General features: G+C 40.8%; 1 protein-coding gene across 6 annotated transcripts in view; it reads left to right on the top strand.

Annotated features, from left to right (window-relative positions):
- The window catches only part of C1QTNF7 (C1q and TNF related 7), a 132537-nt gene that overhangs the window by 74637 nt on the left and 42125 nt on the right, over positions 1-15775 (top strand). Inside the window, exon 1 of one of the 6 annotated variants that reach the window (XM_006136962.4) lies at positions 11683-11932. The exons of the other annotated variants lie outside the window; for them this stretch is intronic. The gene's annotated coding sequence lies outside the window, so the exon portion shown is untranslated. Of the gene's footprint in view, positions 1-11682; positions 11933-15775 lie in introns of those variants that run through there. 6 annotated transcript variants of the gene reach the window in all.

Genomic DNA, 15775 nt, shown 5'->3' with positions numbered 1-15775 from the left:
CTAATCTGGGCATCTGGTCACATATTCCTCTCATAAATCCTGATGCTACATTTCTGACATACCTAAATTCCTACTAAAATCACTTAGAATTCCCTGTGTGTAACAGAAGCTCGATAGAGTGCCTAAATTCTTTCTCCAAGACAACTGTATTTTTCCATAATGGCCAGTTCATCTTTGAAGTATTCTATTTGCACCAGAAAACATGATGCTCCAATATCTAATTTGAAAATATATTGTTGCTAGTGGACAATACCTGTGTTTTCTCTACAACAAATGAGTCAGTCACTAAAGCTGTTATCTTAAGTGTTTACTTTCACAGTTCCTGGGTATTTAACATTGCAGCTAAGTAATGTGTCAAAACAATGGGGTTACCAGGGGAAGCATTGCCAGGACCCAGAGCTTACAGCACTAGCCTTAAACTACTGTTTCAGCCAAGTCAAACTTAATATATGTATCTGAACAAAGGTATAGTTTGTATATTCTAAAATGAAAAGAAGGATTAACAAAGGATAAGAATTCTAGTTGTTAGAGAAATTTATGTGCAAGCCTCATTATTTCTCAGAGTTAGTTTACAATTAAAGTGTTGAAGCAGTGCAGCGGCACAACTTTGTAAAGATGTAAATATACCAATAGGAAACCTTTTCCTGTCAGCATAAATAAGCCCAAGAGGTGGAAGCTACATTGATGGGAGAGGCCCTCCAGTTGACAGAGCACTATCTACACTAGCAGTTAGACTCCTATAACAATATTGCTCAGAAGTATGGAAAATCCATACCCATGAGCCATGAAGTTTTATCAGCATAAGTTTATAGTGTGACCAAGGCTCAGAAATAGAGGCTTATAAAAAAGGTGCAATTTATTATCACTTGAGTACATTTAATATTTTGTTTGCTCTGGTGACCAACATTAATTAGAAAGAATAATTAAAGATTTTGCTCTGTTTCTCTCTTAGCGTGTGTCTAGACTACACCTCTCTGCCAACAGAGAGATGTAGATTAGGCACATCGAAATTGCTAATGAAGTGGGGATTTAAATATCCCATTCATCATTAGCATAAAAATGGCCGCCGCTTTTTTCCGGCACGGAGCTTTGTTGGAGAAAAGCGGCAGTCTAGAGGCTGATCTTTCAAAAAATAAAGCCTTTTTCGAAAGATCCCTCATCCCTTGTGAAATGAGGATTACAGGATCTTTCAAAAAAAGGTTTATTCCCTGTCTCGGACTTTGAGCTATGGAAAAGGCCTCTGTGACACCTCGGCACTGTATCATAAGGGATAATGGTTATGTTAGGACTTCACTACAACCCCTTTCTGATAACAAAACATGACCCCAAAGGTGGGGAGGGAACAGAGCCCAAGCCCCACTACTCCATGTGGAAAGAGGAGGGGACAGAGTCCAAACCCTGCTGCCCCAGGTAGGGCTGGACTTGGACTTAAGCTCTGGGTCCTGGCAATGCTTCCCCTGGTAACCGCATTAAAATGGGGTCTTGGCCCACTTTGGGATCCTGACCCACAGTTTGGTAACCACCGTGTTAGCAGTATATCAAATAGTATTTTTAGCATGGAAACACACATATCAAATATAATTTTAGAAGAAAGCAGGGTGCCATAACTGGTATCCTTCAGAAGCCCAGCAATGCGGGTTAAGAGACCACAAAGCACAAGCCAAGACTGAAGATGCTTTCCCCAGCCCTGCTGTGCTTCAGTGCATTTCCCTTCCTTTCAGGCTTTGCTTCACTTCTCAATATTTGGCCAATAGTCTAGAGTCATCATGATGTTACCAGAGGACAATCAAAAATACTCTAGTTGTAAGAACTCACTGCAATCCTGATACATCTGAATGTGAATGCATCTATAATATTTGGTAAAAGAGATGTCACTTTAAACCTAGCAATAACATGCAGAGCACTGCTCCTATCCAGACCTGAAGAAGAGCTCTGTGTACTCTCAAAAGCTTGTCTGCCTCACCAACAGAAGTTGCACCAATACAAGTTATTACCTCACCTACTTTGTCTCTGTAATATCCTGGGAACAGCAACACTGTATGCTGCTCAGATAGCAGGCCCACCAACGAGGGTGGAGGAGGATAAAAGGCAGCAACTGCCTGCATGTGATTCAAAAGGGCATGGAGGCAGCGGTATCCAGAGGCTGGGACCTTTAAATCTCTGCCAGAGACCCAAGCAGTGCACTCCTGGCAGTGCTGAGGATTCGGGAGCATGGCATGATCTGGCTGACCCGGCCCCACTCCTTCTGGCTGAGGCCCTGTCCCTTCTGGTAGCTCAGAGCTCCCCATCACCACCTTGCCCAGGGGCTCAGAAATTCCGCTGACTCCCTGTGCTACAGTGAGATAATCATGTACAATCGTAGTACAAAACAAAGCACACGGAATGCTTTTTCCAGATTATACAGCTGTGATATGGCTGACAAGGACTTGAGTGCTGGGAACAAACTAACAGCATGTGTGCACATGCTCAGGGTGCGCTGCACACTAAATTGTTTCTCTTTACTAAAAGCAGAACCCTTGGATGAGCAAAAGAAGCACACTTGTGGCTAATTAGTTGGCTCTGAAACTGGTTGCATCTTCCAGATATTTGTACTGTAAATGTAATTATAGAACAGAATTGGATTTGGTTTTCAATAGTGCTTTGTATATTCTGAGAATCTGAAAGTGCTTTACAAAGTATCGGATAAGTCCTGGTGCAGTGACTGTATAAACACGCACACAAACTTCACTGCATCTTAAAGCCGGCACACTACAATGTTAGGGCCAGTTCCTGAAACGTGGATTCTGAGCAGTCCTGTTTTATTTAACATTGTTCATGAAAACTACATTTCAAATACTCTACATAGTAAAAACAAATAAAAAATACAGCTATCCAGCTGAATGAAAAATAATAGCAATTAAAATGCATGAACAAGATAGAACAGATGTATTTGGTGATAACTGAGGGCTAGGGTTGCCAGATGGTTTCTGAAAAAATACCCCCCCCCCCCAAAAAAAAAGACCCGAGAGTTGTTACACAAACAAAAACCAATGTGAACTCTTTAAGAAATGCTTTTGAGGCTTTTTGGCCCTAACAGGCTGCTGGCGACCGCCCGCCTGCCATCTTGCCTCCCTGCGCCAGGACAGACAGCTCCCCTGCGGAACCCGGTAAGCACCCAGGATTTTCACTTTCTGGTTTGGGAAAAAACAGAAAAATACTGCACATTTTAGGTTCTGGTATTTTCTGAATTTTTTTACCGGACAGGAGGTGAAAATACCGGACCGTCCCAGGTCAATACTGGACACCTGGCAACCCTACTGAGGGCTACAATACTGAAGCTGCGCTGCTGACTTACCATAATTTAATGAATATACCCTGCACCTGAATATACCCCGCGGTTTTTGCAGTTTGAGTAAAAAAAAATCTTGTATATCGCACGCACGAGTATAACCCTCTGGGTATATAAGAGTTTTGTTTCAAACTGTGCAGGGGAGGGCTTCTACGGGGCGGGGGAGGGAATTAGCCACCCTCCGGGTGGGGGAGAACTCACCCCGCCTGGTTCGCATGCAGCCGCACAACCTCCTGGTGGGGGAGTGAGAATGCTCCCCTGATCCTTCCTGCGGCTGCGCAGCCGTCAGCTTCCAGCCTCCAGGAGGGGTGCGGCTGCATGCGAACCAGGAGGGGTGAGTTCTCCCCCACCTGTGCAGTGCAGGAAGGGGCAGAGGGAACGCTCATCTCCCAGTTCCCGTACAGGAAGAGAGAGAGGCTGGCAGCTGGTGGCTGTGCAGTGGGGGAAAGGGTGGGGGAGCACTCACTACCAGGTGAGTAAAAGAAAAAATGTATACCCTGCACTGGAGTATACCCCGCAGAGGAGGTGCAGGGTTTGTAAAAATGAATATAACCCGCAGGTTATATTCGCTAAATTAAGGTAAATTTCAGCACTACCTAGGCTTATGGGCAGGATTGGCATAGGTAAGCCACTGCCCCAAGAGGAGATAGTGCCAGGCTGACAGAAGAATTCTTCCACTGACATGTCTGCTCTGGGAGTTAGGTCAGCTTAACTACATCCATCCTCATGGTAGCATTCAGGAGGTTGCCCCCCACCTCTTGCCTCAACCAAAGTTTTAATTGCTAAACAGGGTGCCCTCTCTCTGTCTCTTTGGGGGGACAGCTCTGCACCCCCTTTCCCTACAGGCACTAGTCACCTATGACTACATCATTCAGGAATGTGGAGTTTTCATGTTCCTGAATGATGTATCTGGATCAACCTTTAGTGTAGAACAGGCCTTAATGCAGAGGAAGAGCCTGAGGTGGAGTAACTCAGGAAGACTGTTCTAGAAGTCAGGAGGCTACAAAAGAGAAGGCTCTTGCAGTAGCAGTGGCAAGACTAGGTGAAGGGGCTGAGAGGAGTGAGAGCAGAGCTAGGGGAAATCTCAACCAAGGCCCATTAGACAGTACAGAGTTAGTCCATGAAAAGTGGAAAACAAGGTAGGAATATTTGAACTGGTTTGTGAAATTAATGTCAACAATCAGAGTAAGTTGAGGATAGGGGTGATGGTGATGTACTTGTTTGACTAAGTATATCTAGGAAGGAAGGCAGCAAGATAGGCAATGTAACTGGAGTGTGATGCTGCAAAGGAGCTCACTTAGTGTGAGACTTATACCCAAGGATCATCTGTGATATTTTTCTTCCATTGAGATCCATACCAGTTTTAAAGAAACCTGTCTTAAGAAGTATTGATTTGACTAAAAAGCCAACAGTGTTAAATATATTTGCATTTTGACCCACACATTTTAAAACCAGTAGGCAGAAAGGAAGGGAACAAGAAGTAGTCAAAAGAGATGAAAAGGAAAGGGCTGAAGCAAGGAGACTGTGTAAATTTTAGGTTTTAAGAATTTAAGAGTGGAAATGGATATAATGGAAAGGGAAGGAGAACTTGTCTCCTAGGCTATGTCTGGACTGCAGGCTTCTTTCAGAAGAAGCTTTTCCAGAAGAGATCTTCTGAAAAACTTCTTCCAAAGAGAGTGTCTACACAGCAAAAGCTCATCAAAAAAAGTTCTGCTTTCTCAAAACATAGCATCCATACCGAATGGATGCTATTTCACATTTAATCTCGGATTACTATGGATGGAATGGCCACCAGGGCACCTGTGCTTTTTCCACAGGGCAGTGTGGACATAAGTGAAGTTTTTTTTAGGAAAAACAACCATTTTTCAAAAAAACCCTCTTCAGTGTAGACATGCCCTCATTCAACTCAATATATCATTGTTCAATAACCGGCTAAAACTTGAAAAGGCATCTCAATTACAAATAAACCAGGCTTTGAAGTTGTTCCTGTGTTTTAATGTCTTCAATAAAGTTTACAAATAAGAAAGAAACCATGACTGAACTTCAAAGTTCTTGACAATCCAAATTTAAAATGTTTAGAAAGTAGTAAGTGATGTTGGTACTGGACAGATGAGCTGCTGGCAATTTTTCATTTTATTTTTTTTCTCAACAAAACATTTTTTCTGAAAAAGGAAATGTCCATAAAAAGTTTCCAGGTTTTTTTTAAATCTGTTTTTTTAATTAAATTATTTAAAACCAGAAATGTTGAAATTTGGTGTTTTGAAATTTTGGTTTTTATTCTTTCCCCTTTCTCCTCTTTTTGCCACTGAACAGAATAAATAAGGGCCATCTGTTCTTTCTTTTTTCATTTATTGTATTTTTCTATTCTGTAGTTTATCAAAACTTCCTCAACTTGGAAAAAATTACAAAGCATCAAAACGGAATAGACAAATGTGGAAGGAAAAACTCTGTAGTTTCATTCATTCTGTTGTATTCCCTGGTACCATGACAACCAGAACCAAAATCTTAAACATTTCAACATTTGAAATAATTCTGTTAACATTTTTTGTAGTCAGACTGTTTTGATTTTTTTATTAGCTCTATTGCACAGTGAATGCAAAAGCTCTACTTGCTACTTTCAGATGAGATTTTCCCCCCAAACCCTCAAAAGATAAATAAATATAATATATAATAATTTTGCTGTTTAATGTTCTTGTGATTTATACAGCACCAAAAATTACCAGGTATTTTGCAACCAAATATATCTAGCCTATAAGCCACCTTGCTGTATCATCAAAAAACCAGAGAGGTAGCTATGTTCAACAAGAGATCAGACCTCTAACATAAAAGATTTCTTTTCTCATTTCATAAGAGAAGATGCCTCTGGTGTCAAGGATAAAGAAAGATACTGATGTGACACACATTCCCACTTGCTCTTAAACTATCACCAATGGGATCATTTTGAGAATCAATTATACCAAATGTAGTGAATGAAAATAAAATCAATGGGCTAGGAGTACAGGTTCAATTTCTGATAATTTCGGTGAAATCCTGGCTCTCTGTTCAGGTTAATGGTAGCTTTGCCCTTAACTTAAATTGGGCCAGGATATCATCTATTATCTTCTTAATACTCCAGTCATTTTCAATTTTAAATAGGATATGGTAAAGTAGGAATTTTCTGTAATATTTTTAGGAAGCCTATGTGTGCCACAGTTTCCCCCTGTATTTTGTATAGCTACACAGTGGAGGAAAAAAGGATCATTTGCTCTCAAGGCAGGTTGAGAGATAGGTGTGTATGTGTCACTTTCCGATCTGGGTGGAATGAACAGCCATAAAAGAACTTGGTGAAATTGACTCAGATCGACAAGGAGTCCTGGGGAAGATGCAGGCTTCAGTGACACATGGATTGATACTTTCCGTAGGGAAGCTGAGCAGAGACCCCAGCTTGAGAACAAAGGACTGGAAGGTGTGAGGTGGGACATAAATTGACTCTGGAAGGAACTTGGTATGCTCACCTGGTAACTGACTATGGAATGAGGTCAGAAGTAGCCTCACAGCCTGAAAATGGAATTCACTGCAGCTTGGCTGGATGTCAGCACCTTTGAAAGCAGTATCTGGTTTTTGGCAGGGTTGCATTCTGACCCCTGCATTCTTTTGTTTCATAATACAGCTTTCCATCAGATCCATAGGCAATGAGATCAATGATCTCTTGCTCACAGACCCTGACTATATTGATGATATTGTTCTTTTACTACAGAGCCTCAGAAAGCACTCTAGTATATGGAGGAGGAAGTCAGCTAAGCTTGATCTCCATGTTCCATAGTCACAGACAAAACTGCAAAACCTAGGACCAGGTTCACCTGCAACTCCAATCTGAACAACGAAACTGTCAAATCAGTTTCCAGCTTTGCTGTCTAGGTTCTATACTTACCAACTCCTCCAGTTCTCACACAGAGCTTCTCCATTGGATTGACATCACATCATCTGTCACAGGCCATTTACAATGATTTTAGAATCAACATCATCTTAGTTGAACCAAGTTCAGGATTTATTCAGGCTGTGTCCTTCCCATGCTGTTGTGCAGCTGCAAAACATGAACACTATGCTGCGCAGATTGGACAAAACTAGAGACTACAGGCAGTCCCCGGGTTACGTACAAGATAGGGACTGTAGGTTTGTTCTTAAGTTGAATTTGTATGTAAGTCGGAACGGGTACATATTGTAGGGGAAACTCTAGCCAAACATTTCTCCAGAGCTCAGTTTTATTCTCCCACACCTCACTTCCCTCAGTCCTTTATTCTCAAGCTGAGGTGTCTGCTGAGAAAAGCCGCTCCGCGTCTCCCTGGTCTGTTGAGGGGGGCGCTAGCTTCGTGTCTCCCTGGTCTGCTGGGGGGAAGCAGCTAGTGCGGGGTTGCCTCACCCCGTTTGTAAGTAGGGATCCGATGTAAGTCGGATCCATGTAACCCGGGGACTGCCTGTATTCACATAAAATGTCAATGTCTTATATTGGGCATAAAGTGGAATGAATTAATCTGTAATGTTGATATTTATGGTCATTTGGATATACAGACAAATGTGGCTATTGGCCATAGGCACTGCCTTATGCTTTTTGGACATGGTGCAAGGATGCCACAAGCCATTCCAGCCATTGGCTTGTAGCTTCCAAGATAAAATTCCATCAGCTAAGGGGTGGAGGCAGCCCATAGGCAGACCCTCTTATGACGTGGGTTCAAAAAGTCTCTTCTGACGTTGGATTCTCAGACCGTTAAGCCTCTGTGATTGTGCAGGAAAGAACCAAATGGTGGATGACTGCTACAGCCAACTGTCTGGCTAAGCATTGACTAAGAAAAGAGTTTGGCTGGTGCTCTGGGCTAACTAGAATGGACTATGCTTTGGCTTTCATTTCTCTATGCTAACCTTAGGAATTCCTGTGCTGAGTTCCAGCTGACTGATGTACTGTTCATTTTGAAAATCCTCATTGAGTGTCATTGCAAATAGTTGGTGAAGTGCATTAATCCTGAAGAATGCACAAGACTCTCTACCAGGAGGCTGTCTCATCTGGCCTTGCTACACAGAGCTCAGGGGTTCTGCCAACAGATTGTTCCAAAGTTGGGGGAGTAGAACCAATCCTGTGGATCATGACATGGGAACTGTACATGCACTTTGAAAAGAAAATAGATTCTTTGGTCTGTAAATTGTTATATATCTGTTCAAGTATCACTTGAAATGCATGCTGGGCTGAATCCTGGCCTTGCTGAATGTAATGGCAGTATTCCCACTGAATTAATGGGAACATGATTTCTTTCAGTCTGTATACTGTAAACGTCTATGACGATGATGTTTACCCCTGAGCAGGAAGTAGCAAAAGGCCTATGGACCACATACTTCCCTGTTAAGACTTCAAAATAGGGCACAAGTGGGTTTTTCTATCATGTATCATATTGCCCTTTTGCACAATGGCAGGTTTCACCCTTAAGAATTCTTGACATGAGTTAGGGTTTGTAGAATTATGGCTAAAACTGGTGTGGTGCTCAGAACCAAAGGAATTAATGGACAGTAAAGATATAAAGGGAGGGCCAGAATAGGTTCTTGCTTATAAAAATTATTACTGAGTTTTCGAAGCAAAATGCAGGACTATGTAGCACTTTAAAGACTAACAAGATGGTTTATTAGATGACGAGCTTTCGTGGGCCAGACCCACTTCCTCAGATCAAATATTTGATCTGAGGAAGTGGGTCTGGCCCACGAAAGCTCGTCATCTAATAAACCATCTTGTTAGTCTTTAAAGTGCTACATAGTCCTGCATTTTGCTTCAGCTACACCAGACTAACATGGCTACATTTCTATTACTACTGAGTTTTCCTTACTCCTTAATTTATATTGTAGACTGGAAGGCAAATCTCACTGAACAGGCAATTGAACGACTAACATTTAAAATGAGGAACTGATCTGGAAAATGTTAATGCCATTTGCCCATTGTTTTTTGTATATATTTTCCTCAAAGAGCATGGATCTTCTTTCTACTCAAAAGTTATAGCTAAATATTTTGATCTGCATTATTGTCTTGTGTTTGATCCAGAGTCCATCTCTTTTGCTCTGTTGACACTTGCTCAAAATGCTTGTCTTGTTGTTTTACAAAAGCTATAGTTATTTTCCCCTTTCCTCCCACTTTTTGGGAAAAAGAGGGAAAAAGGGGGGAAAGGGGAAAAATCCCTTATTTTTGGAGGAGGGAGAAATCTGTAGAAGGCTGTTTACTCCCAGGCTACGTATGATATCATGAATGCTAAGTTACGTCTGGGATGCATTTACTGGCTAAGACATTGAAACTCCTGGAAAATCTAGTGACTAATAGAAAAACAACAGTAACCTGTTTAGGAATATTAATAGGAATAAATAGAAGGAGCAGCATCTGGAAACCCTAGTGTTTGGATATTGGTGAAATCACAGAAAAAATATTGTTACTTTTGTGAATAAGATTTAAACAGAGTCTAAATGAACTGAATAAATTCTCTCCTGACAGCTAGCTGTAATGGGAGGGAATTAATTCAGGAGCAAACTATATTTACACACCTACTCTGCTTAGACAGTCTGCAGATGAAGCAGTGTTATTTAAAGTAACCAACTTTCTTTGGTGTTGAGTTACAAATCACTTTAGTACTGATTGCAGGTATAGTGAAATGCAGTTACCAATGTTGCTGGCATTATTGTATGAATACAGGGAATCAGGACTGTGCTTAACTTGACCCAGATGAGGGGCCACCTGCAGCTGCAAGTACCTTATTAAGCCCAGGGCTTGAATGACAGAGCCCCGTGAAAGAAAGAGAGATGAGGACAGGTGTCCTATCTAGGAGGTGTAGACCTCTCCAAGGCTATGTCTAGATTATGTAGAATTTTCAAAAAAGAGGATCTTTCGAAAGTGAAAGAAGTCTGGACGTGGGTTTTTTGGAAAAAAACCCTTTTTCAAAAAAAAAGTTCTTCCTTAAAAAAGGAGGTTTTTTTGAAAAATGGTTTTTTCCCCGAAAAAACTGTGTCCAGACCACTTTCACTTTCAAAAGATCCTCTTTCGAAAGTGAGATCGGAAGAAGCTATGCAAATTCCCGTGAATTTGCATATCCTCTTTCGGAAGAAAAAGTAGTTCAGACATGAGGGCTACATCTAAATTGGCATGATTTTCCGCAACTGCTTTTAACGGAAAAGTTTTTCCATTAAAAGCATTTGCAGAAAACAGCGTCTAGATTGGCATGGACGCTTTTCCGCAAAAGGGAAAAGGGCTTTTTGCCCAAATGGGAACGTCAAAGCATTTGTGCAAGAAGCACTGATTTCAGACAGTAGAACGTCAGTGCTTTTGCGCAAAATCAAGCGGCCAGTGTGGACAGCTGGCGGTTGCTTTTGCGGAAACACTTGCCAGTCTAGACACAACCGAAATGTCTTGTCAGTCTGATTTAACCCACACTCAAACAAAGAGATAGATACGCTTCATTAGGAGCCTCTTCGATATTTTAAATGCTCAATCAGAGTTGAAATCAGTTGTGGGGGGACTGTGTTTCTTCCCAGTCTGCTAAGAGCTAAAAATTACAAAGAGACTGATCTGCAGAGCTCACAGCAGAGAGGGAGATGAGCAGGTGGCTGGCAGGTATATTGAGTGGGAGCAGCTAGCTGGCAGGAGAAGTGAACAGATGGCCAGCAGGAGTCTGGACAGGAGAGCGAGCATGGTGGCTTTTACCTCTCCCTCATAGTGGGAGGAGATTTCATGCAGCTGAATCTCTGAACTCTGCACTGACTAGGGAAAGCAACTGAGAGTGGGCTGTTGCGGGGGAGGGGGCAAGCTACAGGAATGTTGGTGTTGGACTCAAGAAGCAGAAAACAAGCCCTACGCATTTTGGGATGGGAGTCCTACTCAGTTTCATGATTATGAATCCTGCATGTGGCACTTTCCCTAATTAATGTCAGGTGACTCCTGTCATTAAAAGCTTCTTTTTTACACTCAGACTTTGTGCTTATAAATGGGGAAGTTTTGGTTGCAGAGGTGTGCAGGAGTGGTATATAATTTTCCCAAGATGGGAGCTTGATCCCCTCCTGGGTTATATTGTTAAAAAGGAATCCCTGGGTACTGAACCCCACTCTAGTTGCTGAAGGCACCACCTGGAAGAAGGGTTACAAAAGTAAAAGCTGAAAATATGAACAATGTGTCTCTGTAGGAAGTAGCATGCATATAACTTACACATTTTTAAAATGTCATGCCACAGTTCCTTTGCTAAAATTGTTCATTCTTATGTTACTGCTCAAATATGCACTGAGAAGAGGGCCAACAGATATAGTAGATTTATTCAAATTGCCAAGGTCAAGGATTCTTCTTTCTATTTTTTTTTTTAAATTCAACCAGCAGGGAACTCTTTCCTTAGTTACAACTAGACTGTCTGCTTTGCATTCTGTTGTCAGTATGCACCGCTGATAAAAAAAATTATGTGAGGATATTTTTAAAGGGGAATCAGGAAATTATTTATCAGTCTGAAGCACCAGAGAGTTATATGTAATCTTTGGTGCCAAAGTTAGGGGGTTCTCAGCACAACATCTGCATGCACTATAATTCAGAGACTCCAGCTGCTGGAAGCTCTTGCAAGTCATGTAAGTAAAGGGCTCCATTTCTCTTAAGCTAACTTTATTATTTTGCCTCATAAAGATACTCAAGTAACGCACATTTCAAATGGGTTTGGTTATGCTAGGGCTGTTTTTATCCAGCAGTGTTGCACTGAATAATGCATGCCAGTCAGCATGATTAATAACTTGCCTATTCTAAGAATAAATTTTGTGTAAACTGTGATAGGAATGGAGTCTGTATGCTGATCAGTCTCTCTCTGCTTTTAAATTTGCTGAGAGCTCTTTTCTCTATTTCTGACCTGCATGATTCTGTCCCATGTTTTCAAGGACAATGTGAAGCTGGCAGCAAAATGTAAAACCTCTGTAAATACGGGTGATTAGTAGAAATCAAGTGTTCACAGAAATGTTAAGAGTCCAGAGCATTGTATGAACTTCTTTGATCATGGATTATTGGTGTGACTTAATATTGTAGCCATTAGGTTTGAGTGAGCTCTGACTGTTCAGTTAAAAAGAACATAAAAGTGCATATCAGACACTTTTGGATGCCTGATAAAAGCTCATCTCATTTTTCTTGTTCTTATTTAAGTTCTGAAATAATCACTGTTGTGGGTCATTTGAGGCATATGTTTCTGATGCGCTTCCAGCATCAGCATAGTATAGTCACATATTTTATTAATATTGAGCCAAATCCCACAATTCCTTCACATTCTTAACTCAGGACAAAATCCTGTTGACCTACACATGCCCAAGTAAGAACTGCAGGGTCTGGCTTGTTCTTGTACTTATTTCATACCTGCAGATAGTACAAAGTGTGAATGAGGAACCACTCTTGTAACCAAAGGTTCCCAAAAATAAATGTCTTATTAAGCAGGGCAGATTTAATTTCATGTGAAGTCAAAAGTTCAGAGGTTCACTAGAATTCTGTCCAAAACTTCCTAATGTCTCATCTCATTCAGACAGATTCTCATCTCCCTGCAGCTTTGCTAAAATACCACGTCCCTCTGACTTTCATCTCTCCTTTCCTCTCCATTGCCCTCAGGTAGTCTTCTCTCTCCATTCCTGCAACATTCTGAAAGGCACAAGACTCTGGAAATCTGGCATTTTCCCATCTGGCAATACTGGTTACCATAATTTAACATTTATATTTATATTTACATTTATATTACCACAGTGACTCTGTGCCAGGTCCTCTGCAGATATAAAGAGATTGTCCCTGCTTCAAAGAGCGTGTTGCCCTCCACCTGCCCTTTTTCGTTTTGTTTTGTTTTTGCTTTTAGAGACTGGAAAATTAGGGGGGTAAAGGAAGTACAAAGACCTGACCCAAAGAATATTGAAGTCAATGGGAAGACTCTCTGATTTCACTGAGGTTTGAATCAGGGCCCCAAATGTATAGATGGGTCTATTGGGGTGTGTGTACACAGCAAAGTTATTTTGGAATAATGGCTATTATTCCGAAATAACTGTGTGAGCATCAACACACCCATTCCGTTATTTTGAAATAATTTTGAAATAATGGACAGCTTATTCTGACTTCTGTAAACCTCATTCTATGAAGAATAACACCTATTCTGAAATAGTTATTTCAGTTATTTCAGAATAGGGGCTGTATAGTCGCTCCACTTCTGCTATTTCAAAATAGCCCGTCACCAGAGCCATTCTAAGTTATTCCTCCTGGGGCTCTAAAACGAGATAGCATGTCTACATTAGGGAAGCCTGCCTCAAATTAATTTTGAGGCTTCCCTGAAGTGTAGATGTGCTATTTCGGAGATAAGATGGAGTTATTAGTTAGAGGTGGGGAGGACAGAAGATTGAAAAGGGAAGACAGACGTTTCAGGCATTCGGGGAGTTAGTGGGAAATGTTCACTAAGGTTCTGAATGTGAAAAAAATGTCACGTTCAGTTTGGAAATGTGATTCTTTTATTTCCTTTTCTTGCTCAGCTCATGCCCAACTCATCCCTAGTCTAAAAACATTACTGCAGTAAGAACATAACCATTCGTATTTTCAGAATTTGTGTGTGCTCATGCATGTCATTAGCCTCTTGGCAGCAAATACATCTTGTGAGCAGAAAAGCTTTCTGAAACTTTCGGATTGCTTTGATGCAGCAGATGTCTATGATAAGCAGATGGTTATAGCTTTGGTTTTTTTAAAACATCTTCAAATATTCTGCTATGTTTTTTCTATAATCAGGAATGTATGGGGTCTCGCTATACAGAATTGATGCCATGAGTGAAGAGCGTCTGTGTCTGGCTTCAGGATATCATTTCATAACCCACAAATTCATAAACTGCATGTCATTTAAGATGTTTGGTTGTGGGTTATTTTTGCCCCATTACTCAGTGTGTAACATTTTCAAGTAAGAAACTGAGTGCCAGATTCTGTTTTCACATGCACGATTCTGATGCAAGCTTAGTTGATGCAAGCAAGCAAAGAGTCAGAATAACTGCACACTGAATTTTAATTCTGGTGTATATGTAGTGAAAAGGCTGAAACTTCATTACTGCAAAATTTCCTAGGTATTGCTACAGACATTGCATTATTTTGTCTAAGACATGTTTGCATTTATACTCTAAAACCTTACTTTTAAGAGCTGTGATAGCTATGAAATCTGCTCTGTGAGTAATCCGAGAATGTAAAATCTTAGCCTAGTAATAGAATTTGGAACATAAATTAGAAAAATAAGGGCGAGTTCTCAGTCCCACTGAAGTCCTCCTTACTCCTTCCCACCCTTCCCCCACTTTCAGACACAAACAGTTTTTTAATGGAATTCTGCAGGCGGCCTGTGATATGAGACTATTGTTTAAAACTGAATTAGTTGATTTTAGAAGCAGTTATTGTGTATGTACAATACATTTTAAAATTAAATATAACATAAGAATTATTACCAACATGGATTTAATATTCATGAAAAGCACCAGTATTGATATGCTAGAGCATAAATACCTCATTCTGATTAATGGTTTGGAATTTTTCAGGTCTTTATACAATGGAAAGCTGATACTGTCTATTGCTAATAATTAATTCCTGTAGGGATTTTCTGTTGAATAGCGGGGACTGAGCATTGTCTCAGAAAGGGAACTGGACTACACAGACCATTGGCTTTAACCAGTGGCAATTTCTGTGTCTTTATTTTGGAGGCATTAAAATCTATTTTGTGTCCCTTACAGTAAGACAAAAAATGTAAATAAAAACAGATCTAAGTAGGTTGCGTCCTGATGGCGTGCAGTGACTGTTATTACTTGGTATACAAATTCCTAACATTTGTGTCATCAAGTGGGAGAAAGTTGGCTGAAGTATGAGACTGGGGGATACTTTTCTCTTTTTTAAATTGTGTTTAAAGGCTAATGAATATGCTAATGTGCTAAAAATTCTAGGTGGCACTCTGCTACCTGAGAGTGACGCAGTTCGCAGAAAGGATCTTTTAAATAAATCCTGTTAATCTACTTTTGGGGGGGCATGCCGAGATTCTTTCACAGCAGTCTGTATTCTAACAGCTTATGTCAAATTTCTGTTCACCATGTAGACCTCTACTGCACAAGTATCTATTTTAGGTACTCATATGACACACTCCTCCCATTTCTGTCACATTTAATGACTTTACAGATGGGAGAAATTAGGAGACACTATTTGTTATGCCAAAGAAATCTCTGAGGATATGTCTACACTAGCCCCCCAGTTCGAACTAGGGAGGCTAATGTAGGCATTCAAAGTTGCAAATGAAGGCCGGGATTTAAATATCCCGGGCTTTATTTGCATCTTTCCATTTGGGCACCATTTTTAAATCCCCCTAGTCCGAACTAACTGCCCGCAACTACACGCGGCAGTCAAATGTTAACTCGAACTAAGTCCTTAGTTCGAGTGAACTGTTACAC

This window comes from Pelodiscus sinensis, chromosome 5 (assembly GCF_049634645.1).
Source record: "Pelodiscus sinensis isolate JC-2024 chromosome 5, ASM4963464v1, whole genome shotgun sequence".
In the NCBI taxonomy this organism is placed as follows: Eukaryota; Metazoa; Chordata; order Testudines; family Trionychidae; genus Pelodiscus; species Pelodiscus sinensis.
Note: the sequence above shows the minus strand (reverse complement) of the source record. Positions and strands in the feature narration are given on the sequence as shown.